This window comes from Oncorhynchus clarkii, chromosome 17 (genome assembly GCF_045791955.1).
Source record: "Oncorhynchus clarkii lewisi isolate Uvic-CL-2024 chromosome 17, UVic_Ocla_1.0, whole genome shotgun sequence".
Lineage (NCBI taxonomy): Eukaryota > Metazoa > Chordata > Actinopteri > Salmoniformes > Salmonidae > Oncorhynchus > Oncorhynchus clarkii.
The window spans coordinates 80,230,767-80,250,357 of NC_092163.1; the positions used below are offsets into that span (position 1 = coordinate 80,230,767).

General features: G+C 42.2%; 1 protein-coding gene across 4 annotated transcripts in view; it reads left to right on the top strand.

The window, feature by feature from the left end:
* Nucleotides 1-19,591, top strand: part of LOC139371462 (dystroglycan 1-like) — a 117,689-nt gene that overhangs the window by 12,929 nt on the left and 85,169 nt on the right. The window contains exons 1-2 of one of the 4 annotated variants that reach the window (XM_071111894.1): nucleotides 3,672-3,833; nucleotides 4,003-4,089. The exons of 1 other annotated variant lie outside the window; for it this stretch is intronic. The gene's annotated coding sequence lies outside the window, so the exon portion shown is untranslated. Of the gene's footprint in view, nucleotides 1-2,892; nucleotides 3,529-3,658; nucleotides 3,834-4,002; nucleotides 4,090-19,591 lie in introns of those variants that run through there. 2 more of the 4 variants (XM_071111892.1, XM_071111893.1) reach the window with 2 other exon arrangements.

Here is a 19,591-nt window from a genome sequence, read left to right on the forward strand (position 1 = left end):
ATTAGACACTCTCAGATGGATCGCCTTGGATTGACGTTCACAGTGTCACAGTGAGACCTGCATTCTTTACATGTTGCTTTCTCTTCAGGTTATCTTATTATTTGTCCTTATTACATTCTGTACATAGCTCTCTCCGAGACAGTGCCTTTAATGTGAATTAACATTGAGCATAACCTCAGAAACGATCCAGCCTACACCTGAGATAATATACAGACAATTGTGCCTGATGGTATATGACAAATGCGGTGGCCTTTGTTAAAACTAAACAGGAAGTGCTCTGCAGTCTGCACACATGACATTATAATGTGATCTAGCTCACGTTGGTATAATATAGCAGAAACAGTAGCCTATGTTAAACTACAGGCGGGCAATCCCCTGTACTGTAGGATATGATTTACATTATCAGGCAGTCTAGTTCAGAGAAAATGACAAATTATTCCTTACAGGGCCCGAATAATAAGACGGTTTAATAGAAGCTGAAGCCCCGGGGGCCCAAGCCCATAGGGGGCCTAAGACCGTAGGGGGCCCAAGCCCGTAGAGGGCCCAGGCAGAGAAACATTGAAATGTATATATAGATATAAAAATAATTTTACAGCAATCACCAATCACACGAGCCCAATCTCAATGCTGCCTGATCTGCAAATCATCAGATGGGGGGAGGAGAGGAGGTAGGTGGCCCACATGGGTAACTGGGGGGGCCCTTTCTTGGTTGGGTAACTGATTAAGGGCCGGCCCTACCTTTTTGGGGGGGCCCTTAAACACTTTAATCTCTCCCCTCTTGACTGCAGAGACAAAGTTAATTTCCTGCAATTCTATACGTTTTGCCATGTGGCAGAGAGTAATTTTTGCAGTTTTAAAGCTAATTACTTGCGGTTAATCCGGCTCAGATTCCAGAGCGCATTGCATAATTTTGAATCACATACCATGTTCTTAGCTCCAGACACTCTTTCAATAATTCCCATCAAACACCAGAGAAGATTCAGGGCACGTTCATCTGCTCAGGCATTGCTGACACCTTCCAAATCTTACAATGCCAGGACTTGTATTTTACATATCCGTTAACCACATCATATGATATGTCTCGTCTCAACAACATGGGCTGTCAGCTGTATGGTGAATAAGAAATGTGATTGGATCAGAGTTGTGGTGAATAAGAAATGTGATTGGATCAGAGTCATGGTGAATAAGAAATGTGATTGGATCAGAGTCATGGTGAATAAGAAATGTGATTGGATCAGAGTCACGGTGAATAAGAAATGTGATTGGATCAGAGTCATGGTGAATAAGAAATGTGATTGGGTCAGAATTAAGGTGAATAAAAACTTTTATTACGTTCGAATTATGGTGAAAAAGAACTGTTATTGGGTCAGAATTATGGCTGCTAGTGGTCAATAAATCCTACTTAGGCCTGCCTACTCCTTTGTCATATTTGTTATATGCCATCTGGGGGCGGTTAAGAGCATTGAGTATTGAAGCGTCACTGGTTCAAATCCCTGAGCTGACTAGGTGACCAATCTGCTGATGTGCCTTTGAGCAAGGCACTTAACCCTAATTGCTCCTGTAAGTTGCTCTGTATAAGAGTGTCCGTAATTTTAACCTTTTTGCTCATATATCTGTAAAATAATATGTACTGTACAATAATATGTACTGTACAATAATATGTACAATAATATGTACTGTACAATAATATGTACTGTACAACAATATGTACTGTACAATAATATGTACAATAATATGTACTGTACAATAATATGTACAATAATATGTACTGTACAATAATATGTACTGTACAATAATATGTACTGTAAAACAAACATTTTATATTAAAAAAACGTGTTCAGGATTCGTGAACTGTCTCTGCGGGACAGTTGAGCTAACGTAGGCTAATGGGATTAGCATGAGGTTGTAAGTAACAAGAACATTTCCCAGGACATATCTGATATTGGCAGAAAGCTTAAATGATTGTTAATCTAACTGCAAATTTCCAATTTACAGTAGCTATTACAGTGAAAGAATACCATGCTACTGTTTGAGGAGAGTGCAGTTTTGAACATGAAAAGTTATTAATAAACAAATTAGGCACATTTGGGCAGCCTTGATACAAATGTTTTAACAGAAATGCAATGATTCATTCGATCAGATAAACGTTGTACATACACTGCTGCCATCTAGCGGCCAATGTGTAAATTGCACCGGGGCTGGAATAATACATTATGGACTTTCTCTTGCATTGCAAAGATGATGGTACAAAACAAATAAAAAAAATAGGTTGGTTTTTTCTTTATATTATCTTTTACCAGATCTAATGCGTTATTTTCTCCTACAATCCTTTCAAATTTCAGTAAACTTCAAAGTGTTTCCTTTCAAATGGTACCAAGCAAATGCATATCCTTGCTTCAGGGCCTGAACTACAGGCATTTAGATTTGGGTATGTCATTTTAGGAGAAAATTTAAAAAAAGGGGCTGATCCTTAATTAAGAGGTTTTTAACAATTTAACAATAGTCATTTAGCAGTTCATTTGGGTTCTTAATAGTGCCAACTGTTGTCGAAAGGGTTTGGTAAATACATTTGATTGATTCAATGGTTGACTGATCGATTGGATTATTAATTATTAATAATCACATGTAATTGAATGGGATCTTTTGTTTCCATTCTATTAGATTCTACTGTATTCTATTCTATTCAATCCTATTCTAGGCTAATCATGTTCATGTGTTTGAGTCACTGTGGTAACGGTCTGAAATACTATGCATATTTCTCAATGATTATTTTCCACTAGGCTGCTGCTTAATGGCAGACTATTTTAGAGGACGGTGGAAATAAGGTGGACAGACAATTTGGGGCGGAGTAATTCTAGGCGCTACCTCCCTCCCACTCAGGCCAGTGGAGTGGAGGAGAATTCATTCCTAAAGGGCTGGCTCTGGCTCCTCGGACACAGCTCAAAGACGTAGCTAGGAGACATTTGTGTGCGTCTCAGGGAAAGAGAGAGAGAGAGAGAGAGAGAGAGAAGAGAGAGAGAGAGAGAGAGAGAGAGAGAGAGAGAGAGAGAGAGAGAGAGAGAGAAAGAGAGGGAGGGAGGGATAGAGCTGGCTAAATGAGTGTAGACCTCTCTAGCTGATCCGGGAGGTGGTTTTGCTACTTAGCCCGTCATGTGATTGCCCTGGGCTTGTTATCCTTCGGTTTTTCTTATTATTTTTTTTGTTGTTAACTTGATTTTCAGAAGCTGCCTACCTACCAGCGCAGAGAAGGCAAGTAGAATAGGACTTGTATTCAAATACCGGTGGTGCGTTTGTTTATTAGGGTAGGCTGGGGGCTTCTGCAGGGTGGTGGACCCGAACACAAGCTTCCTGTGGAGACTCACTACCATCTAGCAGAGACGACAGCGGAACACCTTTAATACTTGTTTGGAGACGTCCAGAGAAGGAGTTCCTCTCTCTTCACCTGGGTCGTTGCCGCTGGTTCTTCTTTTCAGTCCTTCTACAAAGAAGAGGATTTCAAGGAACATAATATATGCCACAGATTAAAAGGTCAGTTTCCGATATAATAAAGGCTTCATATTTTAAAAAACAACAACAACATAAAAATCAATCTCTGCTCCTGTCTGCTATGTGGCGTTGATGTTTCTTGGATCTACTGATCTAGTCTGCCGGCTCTGTCAGTGAAAGTGTTTGAGAATAGGGAGAACACTCGAGGAGAAGGAGAGAGCGATCATTCTTATTCTCCCTTCTGTGGATACAAACAGGAGAGGAACGGGCAAGTCAACATGCCATTCAGTTTGAGCATTTACACATTTAGCCAAGCAAACTCATGTGAATTCGGTGAATGCAATCGGGTAAGTGTATATACGGATAGCTAATTGGTGCATTTTTATTAAGCTACAGAACGGCACAAAACTTGCCCAAGCCATAGCCAGATATCTGTCTGTAGCTATCTAGCATTGTCCGAGGTGGGTCCTCCTAGATGGCTATTAAAACCTTGTCTTCTGCCTGCTGCTATTTCAGACCTCACTGTGTTGCCCTTCGCAGCTGCCGGTGTTAGTCACGTCGCTGCTGGCCGGTTTCATGGCTCTCAAACTGGCCTAAAAACAGGTGCATATGTGCAAGGATATATGTGGTGTCTGTACGAGATGGTATGCGCTAACGTACTGTATGTAGTTAGCTAATAACACTTGTTTTTTTTTGACTATTTATTTAACCCGATTATCGTGGGTGTCTATGCTGTTACTATAGTTATATCGGTATCCCACTGAAACACTAGGACTGTACAGTGAGGTTTGCAAGGTGAAGTTATGGCTAGCGATTTAACTTTTTGTTATTTCAGCATTATTGCAATTCTACTTTTCATGGCCTGCCTTGGACATGTTGTTTACCCTTAGCCTACTATACAGTCTAATAGTTTACTAGATCTCATTACATTAACTATGCGTTATATCATGTTAGGTTAGATTAGCTGAGTAGACTAATACTTTTCCCACCTTCTTCATTTAACATATAGATGTAGTTTATATGAATAAATCCTACTAGTTGATCTTATTCTACCCAATGTTATTGCACTATAGCCACCGATTTGCGCAAAACATTTATTAGGCTAGATCCACTTCCACATTAAGGCAGGCTAGTGGAGCCAGTAGCTATTTATTTAATGTAGGTTACAGCTATTTGTTTGCACACATGGGCTTTTCTTGCGTTGTGAGAGAACAGTTTGTGGTCCAATTTGGTAACGTTGAATCAAAATATGAGTCCGGATGCGTTAGATTCTGTGCATCACCGCACTGTAACATTTTTTACTGCAATCTTACAATGTAACGCAGTTATCTCGATTCCGCTACTGTTTGATTCACATCAAAATGCCACACGGTTTGGTTCAATAAGAAAAGTGTGTTATAATTGTTTTTACCGGGGGATGTGTTTTTAATATTTGACTCACGTCTCCCTTCTCCATGGAGACGTTTGAAACCTTCCAGCTGGGGGGGTATCTCTAATCTCTGTATGGCCCGGACGCGGAAAAAGATTTCTCTCTGTGTGAGGACAGACCACCATATGTCAGGGAAACATTTATGAAGGCTACGACCATACCACACTTTCATTCTTTAGAAAACCCTTTTGGTTTCAATATGTTTGTGTGGTCCTTTAAAAAAACATGTTTTCTTGATAACATCACACTTGTTTTTTTTTTTTTTTTTTTATCTTTCGAGGTATTTGTGTGTGAGTCTCTCTGGTATTTTTACGTGACCTATCTGAGTGTTTTTTTCCCTGAGGTGCACTAAAACACTTAGGAATATAAATATATTGTAACATTTTTTTAATTACCCAATAGACCATTGTATGTTTGTTTATTGTTCTGATTCACTGGGAGGTGTTGGTCCAAAATGATTCATAACCTATTTAGTCATAGATACTTGAAACCTTGGCGGTTTGCCTGTTAGGAGTGGCACTGCATTCTGAAGCTTAAGCTGTTTCTAATGAAGCATTAGAAACCGGGTGGTTCCAGCCCCGAATGCTGATTTGACTGACAGCTGTGAGACCATATACCACGGGTATGACAAAACATGTTGTTTTTATTGCTCCAATTACTTTAGTAACCAGTTTATAATAGCAATAAGGGCACCTCAGGGGTTTAAAATAAGGCCAGAGGGGGTGTGGCCAATATACCACAGCTAAGTATACTTGGTCATATACCACAAACCCCCAAGGTGCCTTATTGCTAATATAAACTGGTTACCAATGTAATTAGTGCAGTAAAAAAAAAAATATGTGATTCCAATGGTATGATATTTTTACCTTTATTTAACTAGGCAAGTCAGTTAAGAACAAACTCTTATTTTTAATGACGGCCTAGTGGGTTAACTGCCTGTTCAGGGGCAGAACGACAGAATAGTACTTTGTCATCTCAGGGATTTGAACTTGCAACCTTTCGGTTACTAGTCCAACGCTCTAACCACTAGGCTACCCTGCCTCCCCAATATACTCCGGCTGTCAGCCAATCAGCATTCAGGGCTTTAAAACCCCCAGTTTATAATAATGAACAACTAGCCTTTGCCGAATCCCCAACAACCGGAAGTTCCGGGTTTTTAGGGGAAATGGAGAGAGCTTGTGACTTGACTTCTTCTCCTGGACATTAACAACGTGACACCATAGATGATCCATTATATTAACAAGATGCTGTAGTGGGCCGCTCTAACGATTCAAGTAAATATCTTCAAAAAATGGAACCCAGCTGGGAAGAGGCAAGATCAGGTGGGACCATTCTAGCCAATGAGAGGGCAAATACATGTGTGAACAACAGGTACAACGGCTTCCATTAGTTACTACAGTCACAAAGTCAAAATTGGCTGTGTATTGTAAAAATTAATGAAAGCAAAACATTTTACTTTTTGTTTTTAATGGTTAGGGTTAGGCGTAAGGTTAGCAGTGTGGTTAAGATTAGGGTTAGTTTAAAAAAAAAACATTTTAAGAAGAGCAATTGTAGAAATAGGCGGGGTTTATGAGTTTGTGGCTGTGGTAACAAGTGACAACCAGGTACAACTGTTTTTTTGTTTCGTAAAGTTTCCGGGATGTAACATGTCCCACTTATATCAGTACAACCCGTAACATCCTAATCATTACGAATATTCTATTAGATCAAATAAGTCACACATAGCAAATATGCCATATTTTTTGGGGGGGTTTACCAAATTCGACACTTTCATTGACCTCTATACAAAAACTCCTTACTTGGTGAGTGAAAAAAAAAAAAAAAGGCACCACCTCTCCATGACCCTAATACAACACTTCCGTCTTAACTCCTCCTCCACATTGACCGGATTGGTTGAACAATGCAGAAGAGAAACTCCCACAACAGTTTTTCTTTTTCTTCTCCTTATCGTCAAGACCAGTATGTAGGGGATCTATTTTCAGGTCTTTCTTCTACGTTTGCTACGCTAGGTTGTATATTGAGAGACAAGACGTTTATACAATTATGTCCTCTTGTCCTATTTTCAGATGTTTACATTTTTTAAATGTATTTATTGGTTTGTGGCTCTCCACTTTCTGTGTTTTTTTTTTTACATCTGGAAACAAGATAAGGTATTTAGTTTGATTTGGTCATTTCTATACCTTCACTATTTGGTGAAACAACATTGATGTAGTGCCTCAGAGCTGCTCTGTAATTAAATAATCAATGGGAAGTGCTTTTAGTAGTGACTTGGAATGCATTCTGGACACTGAAAACAGTGCACAAGTCCCAAACAGCACCCCTATTCCCTTTACAACACATAGGGGGCTCTGGTCAAAAGTAGTGCTTTATGTAGTAGGGAATAGACTGCCGTTCGGACCACAATAAATGTCTCACTTGCAAACAGCACACAGATTAGTAGTATCACCTCTCCATGACCCTAATACATCCTGTATAGTAGTTTCACCTCTCCAGGTGATACATCATGTAGTAATATAGTAGTACCACCTCTCCATGACCCTAGTACATCATGTAGTAATATAGTAGTACCACCTCTCCATGACCCTAATACATCATGTAGTACTATAGTAGTACCACCTCTCCATTACCCTAGTACATCATGTAGTACCACCTCTCCATGACCCTAATACATCATGTAGTACCACCTCTCCATTCCCCTAGTACATCATGTAGTAATATAGTAGTACCACCTCTCCATTCCCCTAGTACATCATGTAGTAATATAGTAGTACCACCTCTCCATGACCCTAGTACATCATGTAGTAATATAGTAGTACCACCTCTCCATGACCCTAGTACATCATGTAGTACCACCTCTCCATGACCCTAATACATCATGTAGTAATATAGTAGTACCACCTCTCCATGACCCTAGTACATCATGTAGTAATATAGTAGTACCACCTCTCCATTACCCTAGTACATCATGTAGTAATATAGTAGTACCACCTCTCCATGACCCTAGTACATCATGTAGTAATATAGTAGTACCACCTCTCCATGACCCTAGTACATCATGTAGTAATATAGTAGTACCACCTCTCCATGACCCTAGTACATCATGTAGTAATATAGTAGTACCACCTCTCCATGACCCTAGTACATCATGTAGTAATATAGTAGTACCACCTCTCCATGACCCTAATACATCATGTAGTAATATAGTAGTACCACCTCTCCATGACCCTAGTACATCATGTAGTAATATAGTAGTACCACCTCTCCATGACCCTAATACATCATGTAGTAATATAGTAGTACCACCTCTCCATGACCCTAGTACATCATGTAGTAATATAGTAGTACCACCTCTCCATGACCCTAATACATCATGTAGTACCACCTCTCCATTCCCCTAGTACATCATGTAGTAATATAGTAGTACCACCTCTCCATGACCCTAGTACATCATGTAGTACCACCTCTCCATGACCCTAATACATCATGTAGTACCACCTCTCCATTACCCTAATACATCATGTAGTACCACCTCTCCAATCCCCTAGTACATCATGTAGTAATATAGTAGTACCACCTCTCCATTACCCTAGTACATCATGTAGTAATATAGTAGTACCACCTCTCCATGACCCTAGTACATCATGTAGTAATATAGTAGTACCACCTCTCCATTACCCTAGTACATCATGTAGTAATATAGTAGTACCACCTCTCCATTACCCTAGTACATCATGTAGTAATATAGTAGTACCACCTCTCCATGACCCTAGTACATCATGTAGTAATATAGTAGTACCACCTCTCCATGACCCTAATACATCATGTAGTACCACCTCTCCATTCCCCTAGTACATCATGTAGTAATATAGTAGTACCACCTCTCCATGACCCTAGTACATCATGTAGTAATATAGTAGTACCACCTCTCCATTACCCTAGTACATCATGTAGTACTATACGGCCGGATGTGATGCAGCCTGGATCTTTCTGTGAGAGGTAGCAGCTGTTGTCTTGTTTTATCTTCCTGTGAGCGGTAGCAGCTGTCGTCTTGTTTTATCTTTCTGTGAGAGGTAGCAGCTGTCGTCTTGTTTTATCTTTCTGTGAGCGGTAGCAGCTGTCGTCTTGTTTTATCTTTCTGTGAGAGGTAGCAGCTGTTGTCTTGTTTTATCTTTCTGTGAGCGGTAGCAGCTGTTGTCTTGTTTTATCTTTCTGTGAGCGGTAGCAGCTGTTGTCTTGTTTTATCTTCCTGTGAGAGGTAGCAGCTGTTGTCTTGTTTTATCTTCCTGTGAGAGGTAGCAGCTGTTGTCTTGTTTTATCTTTCTGTGAGCGGTAGCAGCTGTCGTCTTGTTTTATCTTTCTGTGAGCGGTAGCAGCTGTCGTCTTGTTTTATCTTTCTGTGAGCGGTAGCAGCTGTCGTCTTGTTTTATCTTTCTGTGAGAGGTAGCAGCTGTCGTCTTGTTTTATCTTTCTGTGAGCGGTAGCAGCTGTCGTCTTGTTTTATCTTTCTGTGAGAGGTAGCAGCTGTCGTCTTGTTTTATCTTTCTGTGAGAGGTAGCAGCTGTCGTCTTGTTTTATCTTTCTGTGAGAGGTAGCAGCTGTCGTCTTGTTTTATCTTTCTGTGAGCGGTAGCAGCGGTCTTCTTAGGCAGCACCACTTTCTCAATGCGTCCCAAATACCACCCTATTCCCTATATAGTGCACCACTTTTGACCAAGGTCCCAGTCTAAAGTAGTGCACTATATACGATATAGGGTGCTATTTGGTTCACTGCCTTCGTCTGCTGAAGTACACACAGGGCTGTGTAATAGTCCACACTTCAGCTGCGTCTGGAGCCTAACCTACATGTTCCTGCTCTGTTGCCTGTAAATAACCTGCGGTGGGTTGTCTTAAATGGTATGGGGAAAGGTTTAGGAGCGAGTCATGCATGCCCCTTTAATGATCAGTCTGCAGTGTTGCAGTGAAGCAAAAGAAAACAACAAAGCTACTGGATCCAGAAGGAAAAGAAGGGAGATTCAGACATTTCAGTAGGAAAGTGAAGCAATAGCAACAAATGTACAAATGTAGCTCCACCTGTGATAATGTGGAAGTACTTGCATCCCCTTTTTCCCCTCACTCTTTCGAGAACATAAAGTTGTACAACTTTCTTAATAGTTTGAAAAGGTACCGTAGCTGTATTCTTCCAACTTAAAGGGCTCCTTGAAGGTCATTTTGTTGGGTGAAAAAAAATAAATATATATTCTACCCTAACCCTTTTATATAATTACATAATGGTGGGTTCTTATATTTGTCTGATTTCGCACATACGTATGTGTGAATTGGAAATGTTTTGTTTTGTTTTGTTTGGTTGGTTGTTGCATGCACTACCTCTCCCTGAGACACCTTCGGAGAGTGGGGTGACTGCCAGGGTCTGCCATTATCAGTGACAACCCTTGGGCAATTAGGGTTAAGTCTAAGTGCCTTTCTCAAGTGCATATCGACAGATTCTCGGTTACTGGTCTAACGCTCTAACCGCTAGGCTACCTGCCGCCTCGATGCTTCTAGGTAAAACATGTTGTATTGATTTAAAACGAGGATTCAAACTGGAGTTCTGTAGATAATAGGACTCTTTCTGTAGGTTAGGATAGGACTAGTTCTGTAGGTAATAGGACTTGTTCTGTAGGTTAGGATAGGACTAGTTCTGTAGGTAATAGGACTCGTTCTGTAGGTTAGGATAGGACTCATTTTGTAGGTAATAGGACTCGTTCTGTAGGTTAGGATAGGACTAGTTCTGTAGGTAATAGGACTCGTTCTTTAGGTTAGGATAGGACTAGTTCTGTAGGTAATATGACTCGTTCTGTAGGTAATAGGACTCGTTCTGTAGATAATAGGACTCGTTCTGTAGGATAGGACTCGTTCTGTGGATAATAGGACTCGTTCTGTAGGTCAGAATGGGACTAGTTCTGTAGGTAATAGGACTCGTTCTGTAGGTTAGGATAGGACTAGTTCTGTAGGTAATATGACTCGTTCTGTAGGTAATATGACTCGTTCTGTAGATAATAGGACTCGTTCTGTAGGATAGGACTCGTTCTGTGGATAATAGGACTCGTTCTGTAGGTCAGAATGGGACTAGTTCTGTAGGTAATAGGACCCGTTCTGTAGGTAATCGTACCCGTTCTGTAGGTAATAGGACTCGTTCTGTAGATAATAGGATTCGTTCTATAGGTAGTAGGACTCGTTCTGTAGGTTAGGATAGGACTAGTTCTGTAGGTAATAGGACTCGTTCTGTAGATAATAGGACTCGTTCTGTAGGTAATAGGACTCGTTCTGTAGATAATAGGACTAGTTCTGTAGGTAATAGGACCCGCTCTGTAGGTTAGGATATGACTAGTTCTGTAGGTAATAGGACTCGTTCTGTAGGTAATAGGACTCGTTCCGTAGGTTAGGATAGGACTAGTTCTGTAGATAATAGGACTCGTTCTGTAGATAATAGGACTAGTTCTGTAGGTAATAGGACTCGTTCTGTAGGTTAGGATAGGACTAGTTCTGTAGGTAATAGGACTCGTTCTGTAGGTTAGGATAGGACTAGTTCTGTAGGTAATAGGACTCGTTCTGTAGGTTAGGATATGACTAGTTCTGTAGGACCCGTTCTGTAGGTAATAGGACTCGTTCTGTAGGTAATAGAACTCGTTCTGTAGGTAATAGGACTTTTCAAATGGTGCACAGACAGACTTGTTTGTAGGGCCGGGACGATACCAGTATTGGGATACTCGTTAGTATCGTAGCAAGGAAACAAAACATGCAGTGAATGTGACTTCTTTAAGAAAACAGTAGGGACCTCACGATTCTATATGTATTGCGATTACTGTGATTTCATTGCGATTCGATGTTCTGAACATACATGTATTGCTAAGCATATGTCTGCTGCAGAGGGACAAGAGAGAGCGAGAGCCATGAGAAAATGATCAATCGTGGAAATAAAATGGCTGTAAACTAATTATCTCCCTATTTTAAAAAGAAAACGGAGAACAAGCTACGAAGGAAAAATTCTGGAGTTTTGTTTCAGACACATCCAACTGTCACAAAAATAATATTGCGATATTGTCAAAACGACACGATATATCGTCAAAAATATCCTGATATGTAACCATATACACCCCCCCACCACCCCCACCCCCCCCACAGACCCCCCCCCCCACCCCCCCCCCCCCCCCCACACCCCCCCCAGTCAAAGAAAAACAGCCCTAATGTTGGAAACAGACATCATTATTTTGTCAGCCTTTTCCAATCTACAGACAATATTTTACATCATACAGCAGGTTTTTAAAGGAACACATAGTTTGATCTGCTTCATATTTGTCTTTTTAGCCATGGGGGGGGGAAAATATTGTGATGCTTCTATTGTCCCTATCCCTACTGGTTTGTTTTCCCAAGGCCTGATGTAAACATGTTGTTGTTTGTTGTTTACATGTTGTTGTTTACTTTGTACTGTAGGCTAAACAGTTTATGGCCAAGGCATTTTATAGATTTTTTATTTTTTTTTATCTGTCTCTGCTAATCAATATTCCTTCAAAACATTTTTACATTTTTTTTTATTTTTAATACCTTAACTTAGGTTTATTCAATACCTTTTTCAAAATGATTAGTGGACAGTGTGCTTTTTTTTTTTTATAGGCAGACTAAGCACAAAGGCGGGACCGATATTGGCTGAAACAGCAATAGTTTGCATTTGCTCTGGTGTTCCAAACAGTGTGTTCATTGTAGTCGTAAAAGTAGGCTGAGGCCTACTCAACCATAGTTGAGACATCAATCTGACAGAAGACTTTCTTTGTCTCCCACTTAACAAAAATGTGGATAAAGTATTTTCAGACATCTACAATTGTTCTCTTGTTTTTTAATGATTCATCCTGCTTCTTTTATAGAATAACAAAAGCTACACAACTCTGAAAGGTCTATTGAAGCATGCAGTCAACACTCAAACCCCAACATTTTGACGTAAGCAATTAGCCTAGCTAACTAGGCTAAACTTCCATACGGTATCTGTAAGAAGTGGCTAGTTGTTAAAGCAGACATATGCTCGATCTGTGTCATTCTCGTCTATTGTCGTTGTGTCTGTGTGTAACGTCCTGATTGTGTGTTTAGGAGTCATTACAACCATCTTATCCTATATTATCTGATCTCATAATTCTCTCTATAGATAATTCGCCATAACTAATATTCTTTAACTGAGAGCAGCTTTTACCATGAGCCTCTGTCAACAGTGACAAGCTCAACAGGAGTCGTGTAGTGAGATGTTTAATTCCACAGCACTGCACACAGTCAATGCATAGAGGTGCTTTTTGATGTCTCTGAATGGCCCTGTTTGTTGAAGTGGAGGAGTGTGTGTGTGGTGAACTAGGTGTCAGGAGGGGGGGGGGGGGGGGGGGTTAGGAGGGGAGGTGTCAGGAGGAGGGAGGTGGTGTTAGGAGGAGGAGGGTGTCAGGAGGAGGGGGGTGTAAGGAGGGGGGGGGGTGTCAGGAGGAGGGGGGTGTAAGGAGGGGGGGGGGGTGTCAGGAGGGGGGGGGGTGTCAGGAGGAGGAGGGTGTCAGGAGGAGGGGGTGTCAGGAGGAGGGGGGTGTCAGTAGGGGGGGGGGTGTCAGGAGGAGGAGGGTGTCAGGAGGGGGGGTGTAAGGAGGGGGGGGGGGTGTCAGGAGGAGGAGGGTGTCAGGAGGAGGGGGTGTCAGGAGGAGGGGGGTGTCAGTAGGGGGGGGGGTGTCAGGAGGAGGGGGTGTCAGGAGGAAGAGGTTTGTCAGGAGGGGGTATCAGGAGGGGTGTCAGGGCGGGTAGTTGTGTGATTCTGGGCCTCATCTTATCCCAAGATATCCTTATCCCAAGATATCCTTATCCCAAGACATCCTTATCCCAAGATATCCTTGATATCCTTATGCCAAGATATCCTTATCCCAAGATATCCTTGATATCCTTATGCCAAGATATCCTTATCCCAAGATATCCTTATCCCAAGATATCCTTATCCCAAGATATCCTTATCCCAAGACATCCTTATCACATTCAACATGTTCTAACGTCACTCAGCTGCGCGTAAAGTACATTTTTATTAGTTGACTCTTTTTTTCTTCTCTTCTCTTGCGGCTACTTCCCCGAAACACACCAAGCCCCGCCCCCCTGTCACTCAAACAGCTCAGCCCCTCCTCTTTTCTCTTAGTCACTATTAGTTTGCATGCTGTTCTGTTAGGTCATGCAGTCAAACCCCGATTTTGGTCCAAACAAGGAACAACGATGCTTTCATCTTTTTGCTTTTTAATAGGCACGTTCCACACTGCACCTTAGCCCAGGGCTTAAGCGAGTGTGATCACACTTGTACATTGTAAAGTGGGATAGCACCAACTTTAGCCCGGTGCTAGCAGGCTGTGCTCTGGAGCAGGGTTAGCCCTAAAAAAAACAAACGGTGCCAAAATAGCCGGTGTGAAATGGAGGTCGAAAACAACACCGAGAATGTGTTCAATCACAAAAGCAGCACTTTCACTGAATTGACATATGCTGGTGATGGCTATAATACGTTGTGTGCATTATGCTGGTGATGGCTATAATACGTTTTGTGCATTATGCTGGTGATGGCTATAATACGTTTTGTGCATTATGCTGGTGATGGCTATAATACGTTGTGTGCATTATGCTGGTGATGGCTATAATACGTTTTGTGCATTATGCTGGTGATGGCTATAATACGTTGTGTGCATTATGCTGGTGATGGCTATAATACGTTGTGTGCATTATGCTGGTGATGGCTATAATACGTTTTGTGCATTATGCTGGTGATGGCTATAATACGTTTTGTGCATTATGCTGGTGATGGCTATAATACGTTTTGTGCATTATGCTGGTGATGGCTATAATACGTTTTGTGAATTATGCTGGTGATGGCTATAATACGTTTTGTGCATTATGCTGGTGATGGCTATAATACGTTGTGTGCATTATGCTGGTGATGGCTATAATACGTTTTGTGCATTATGCTGGTGATGGCTATAATACGTTTTATTCATTATGTTTGATAAGTCAATTTATATAATCTAATCCTTCCATTTTGAGGACAGAAACCAAAATGTTTTAATTTGTGCGAAAACATTGGTTGCTATGACTTACAAAAGTGGTTGCTATGACTTACAAAAGTGGTTGCCATGACTTACAAAAGTGGTTGCCATGCAGGCTGTCTAATGTCTTCTCACTTTAAAAAAATAACTAAAGCTACAAACTCTACAGCTGGAAGGGCAGAAAACGCTCCATTTCCCTCTGTTTTCATAGCTTTTCCATTGACATTTAATTTTATATATCCATAATAATAATACTGTTGACAGCATTCTCTGTACAGGGGCGAGATCAACATAAGAAAAATAAAAAATAAACATTTCTTTCTGATGTCGGACAGGTAAACAGAAAGGTTTATACAAACCGTCACTGTTGGAAATCGATTGCTAGGCCAGAAGCAGAGGGCTTCACGTCTTAATACATACCTTCTTGTTTAGAACAGTGGTCATGTGTCAGAGATAACATGTCGGCTGTTTTGTTTGTCCGTTTATTCTAGGGCTTTGGAATACCAGTGTGAATACTTAGCCCAGGGTTAACAAATGCTTATGTGAACACATGCTAGTCTGGGGGAGAAGATAGCCTGGGGACAGCTTAGACCGGGGCCAGTCTAGCCTGGGGGAGAAGATAGCCTGGGGACGGCTAAGCCCGGGGCCAGTCTAGTCTGGGGGAGAAGATAGCCTGGGGACGGCCAGTCTAGTCTGGGGGAGAAGATAGCCTGGGGACAGCTTAGCCCAGGGCCAGTCTAGCCTGGGGGAGAAGATAGCCTGGGGACAGCTTAGCCCAGGGCCAGTCTAGCCTGGGGGAGAACATAGCCTGGGGACAGGTTAGCCTGGGGAAAATGTACCCCGGGGCCAGTCTAGCCTGGGGGAGAAGATAGCCTGGGGACGGCTAAGCCCGGGGCCAGTCTAGCCTGGGGGAGAAGATAGCCTGGGGACGGCTTAGCCCGGGGCCAGTCTAGCCTGGGGGAGAAGATAGCCTGGGGACAGCTTAGCCCAGGGCCAGTCTAGCCTGGGGGAGAACATAGCCTGGGGACAGGTTAGCCTGGGGAAAATGTACCCCGGGGCCAGTCTAGCCTGGTGCTAAGCACAATGCTCTGTGAAAAGGCCTAATGTCTTTGATTTCAACAGTTCACCCTGGTGATTTGATCTATGTTGCAAGTCAAATCGTAATATTTTATAAAAATAAAAAAAGAATGGCCCATATCGTGTAACCTTATTCCGGATGGACAATAAAGTTATATTCTTATTGTGTAACCTTATTCCGGATGGACAATAAAGTTATATTCTTATCGTGTAACTCTATCCTGGATGGACAATAAAGTTATATTCTTATTGTGTAACCTTATTCCGGATGGACAATAAAGTTATATTCTTATTGTGTAACCTTATTCCGGATGGACAATAAAGTTATATTCTTATTGTGTAACCTTACTCCGGATGGACAATAAAGTTATATTCTTATTGTGTAACCTTATTCCGGATGGACAATAAAGTTATATTCTTATCGTGTAACCTTATTCCGGATGGACAATAAAGTTATATTCTTATCGTGTAACCTTATTCCGGATGGACAATAAAGTTATATTCTTATCGTGTAACTCTATCCTGGATGGACAATAAAGTTATATTCTTATCGTGTAACCTTATTCCGGATGGACAATAAAGTTATATTCTTATCGTGTAACCTTATTCCGGATGGACAATAAAGTTATATTCTTATCGTGTAACTCTATCCTGGATGGACAATAAAGTTATATTCTTATCGTGTAACCTTATTCCGGATGGACAATAAAGTTATATTCTTATCGTGTAACCTTATTCCGGATGGACAATAAAGTTATATTCTTATCGTGTAACTCTATCCTGGATGGACAATAAAGATTCTTATTGTGTAACCTTATTCCGGATGGACAATAAAGTTATATTCTTATCGTGTAACCTTATTCCGGATGGACAATAAAGTTATTTTCTTATCGTGTAACTCTATCCTGGATGGACAATAAAGTTATATTCTTATCGTGTAACCTTATTCCGGATGGACAATAAAGTTATATTCTTATCGTGTAACTCTATCCTGGATGGACAATAAAGTTATATTCTTATTGTGTAACCTTATTCCGGATGGACAATAAAGTTATATTCTTATCGTGTAACTCTATCCTGGATGGACAATAAAGTTATATTCTTATCGTGTAACCTTATTCCGGATGGACAATAAAGTTATATTCTTATCGTGTAACTCTATCCTGGATGGACAATAAAGTTATATTCTTATCGTGTATTCTGTTCTCTGGTGGGGGCTAAACAATGTCCTCTTCCACCTGGCAGACATGAGCCTCTGCTTCTATCCCAAATGGCGCTGTAAAGTGAAATAGAGTCCCGTTTGGTACGTTGCCTCGTCAATAGAGATGGGGCAGCAGAGGACAGGGCTATATGCTACTTCTCACAGTTAAACAGCTTTGCTTTCACACTGACCTGTGTCTCTTTACACTTAAAACAAGGAACAGTGTCCTCTATTTGAGAGTTTTACTTTACTCAGTGATTTGTTGTCACCCCCCTCCTCCCCTCCCCTCCCCTCCCCTCCCTCCCCTCCCCTCCCCTCCCCTCCCCCCCAACATACACATAGGCTACGCACGCGTGGACAGACACGCACATACACACAGTCCTCTATTTGTTCAAACACGCTCACACATTGACACAGCCTAAGTGAAGGCTTTCGTCCGGACACACCAGACACAGAGAAAGACCCAGCATGCATCAGTTTAAAAGAGCTAGTGATGATTCGGGTGTTAAAGAGAGTCTGTGGTGCGACGTTACCAAGGCGACACTCCACCTTAACTCTACATTTAGTGGATTGGAGAAGAGATACACACCCGTTTGTTTGTCTCTTCAGGACCAGAAAGAAAGGTTTTTACTTTTTTTTTGTTTTTTTTGTCTCTGTTATGTTAGGGTTAGTGAAGGTCAGACAGAACGGGCCCTGTGTTTACTGTGAAAGCCTCCTCACAGAACGCAGATGACAACACGAATTCCTTCAATCAAAACATCAGTAGTCACAATGCTGCCTGAGACGACTCACCGAACTGCACCGCGCAGCGTTAGGTTGAGGCCTTTCTTGCTTACGTTGGAGAGACAGAGTGACGTTCAAAGGATTGAAATGTCTAGATTGATTTTCACCTGGAAGGAAGGTGGTGTAATGTTTAAATCTTAGAAAGACACTATCCCTGTATAGCTGACTCACAACCATTTACTGGGGGGGGTGGGGGGGGGGGGGGGGGGGGGGGGGGGTGGTCTTCCTACTGATTTGACTAGCCTGTGTTGGTGGGCATTGCCAGGGCTGGGGTGGGTGTGTAACCTGGATTCCAGGGCTAGGGGTGGGTGTGTAAACCAGGGCTAGGGGTGGGTGTGTAAATCAGGGCTAGGGGTGGGTGTGTAAACCAGGGCTGGAGTTGGGTGTGTAAACCAGGGCTAGGGGTGGGTGTGTAAACCAGGGCTAGGGGTGGGTGTGTAAACCAGGGCTAGGGGTGGGTGTGTAAACCAGGGCTGGGGGTGGGTGTGTAAACCAGGGCTGGGGGTGGGTGTGTAAACCAGGGCTGGGGGTGGGTGTGTAAACCAGGGCTAGGGGTGGGGTGGGTGTGTAACCTGGAATCCAGGGCTAGGGGTGGGTGTGTAAACCAGGGCTAGGGGTGGGGTGGGTGTGTAACCTTGAATCCAGGGATAGGGGTGGGTGTGTAACCTGGAATCCAGAGCTAGGGGTGGGTGTGTAAACCAGGGCTAGGGGTGGGTGTGTAAACCAGGGCTAGGGGTGGGGTGGGTGTGTAACCTGGAATCCAGGGCTAGGGGTGGGTGTGTAAACCAGGGCTGGGGGTGGGTGTGTAAACCAGGGCTGGGGGTGGGGTGGGTGTGTAACCTGGAAACCAGGGCTGGGGGTGGGGTGGGTGTGTATCCTGGAAGCCAGGGCTGGGGGTGGGTGTGTAAACTAGGGCTGGCTGCCAGGCAGAGTTGACCCTGACTCTGGCGACTGAAGCAGCACATCCGATGTGCGACGACAGAGACCTTGTTTGATTAGTGGCGATAGGACATCAGCACCTCAGCTATTATGATGGCTAAGACCGTGGCCACTCTAGTGACACATCACACATCATGTCTGCTTCCCAGATGTACCACATCTACAGACACAGAGGTTGTCTCTTCAACCCTTACAAGAAGCATTGTTACAGTAGCAGAATAACGATGTAGTCTGCACGCAGCTAAAGGCTGTGGTGCTTAGCCTAGCTACATTACATTTAGTTTTTAGACTGGGTTGTTTTCTCTCTTAGTGTTTGTGTCTGGCACTGAACATACATTAGTGTTTCAAATGATCTAACTACTAGGTTACACAGAGATCTAACTACTAGGTTACACAGAGATCTAACCTATTAGGTTACACAGAGATCTAACCTATTAGGTTACACAGAGATCTAACTACTAGGCTACACAGAGATCTAACCTATTAGGTTACACAGAGATCTAACCTACTAGGCTACACAGAGATCTAACCTACTAGGTTACACAGAGATCTAACCTATTAGGTTACACAGAGATCTAACTACTAGGCTACACAGAGATCTAACCTA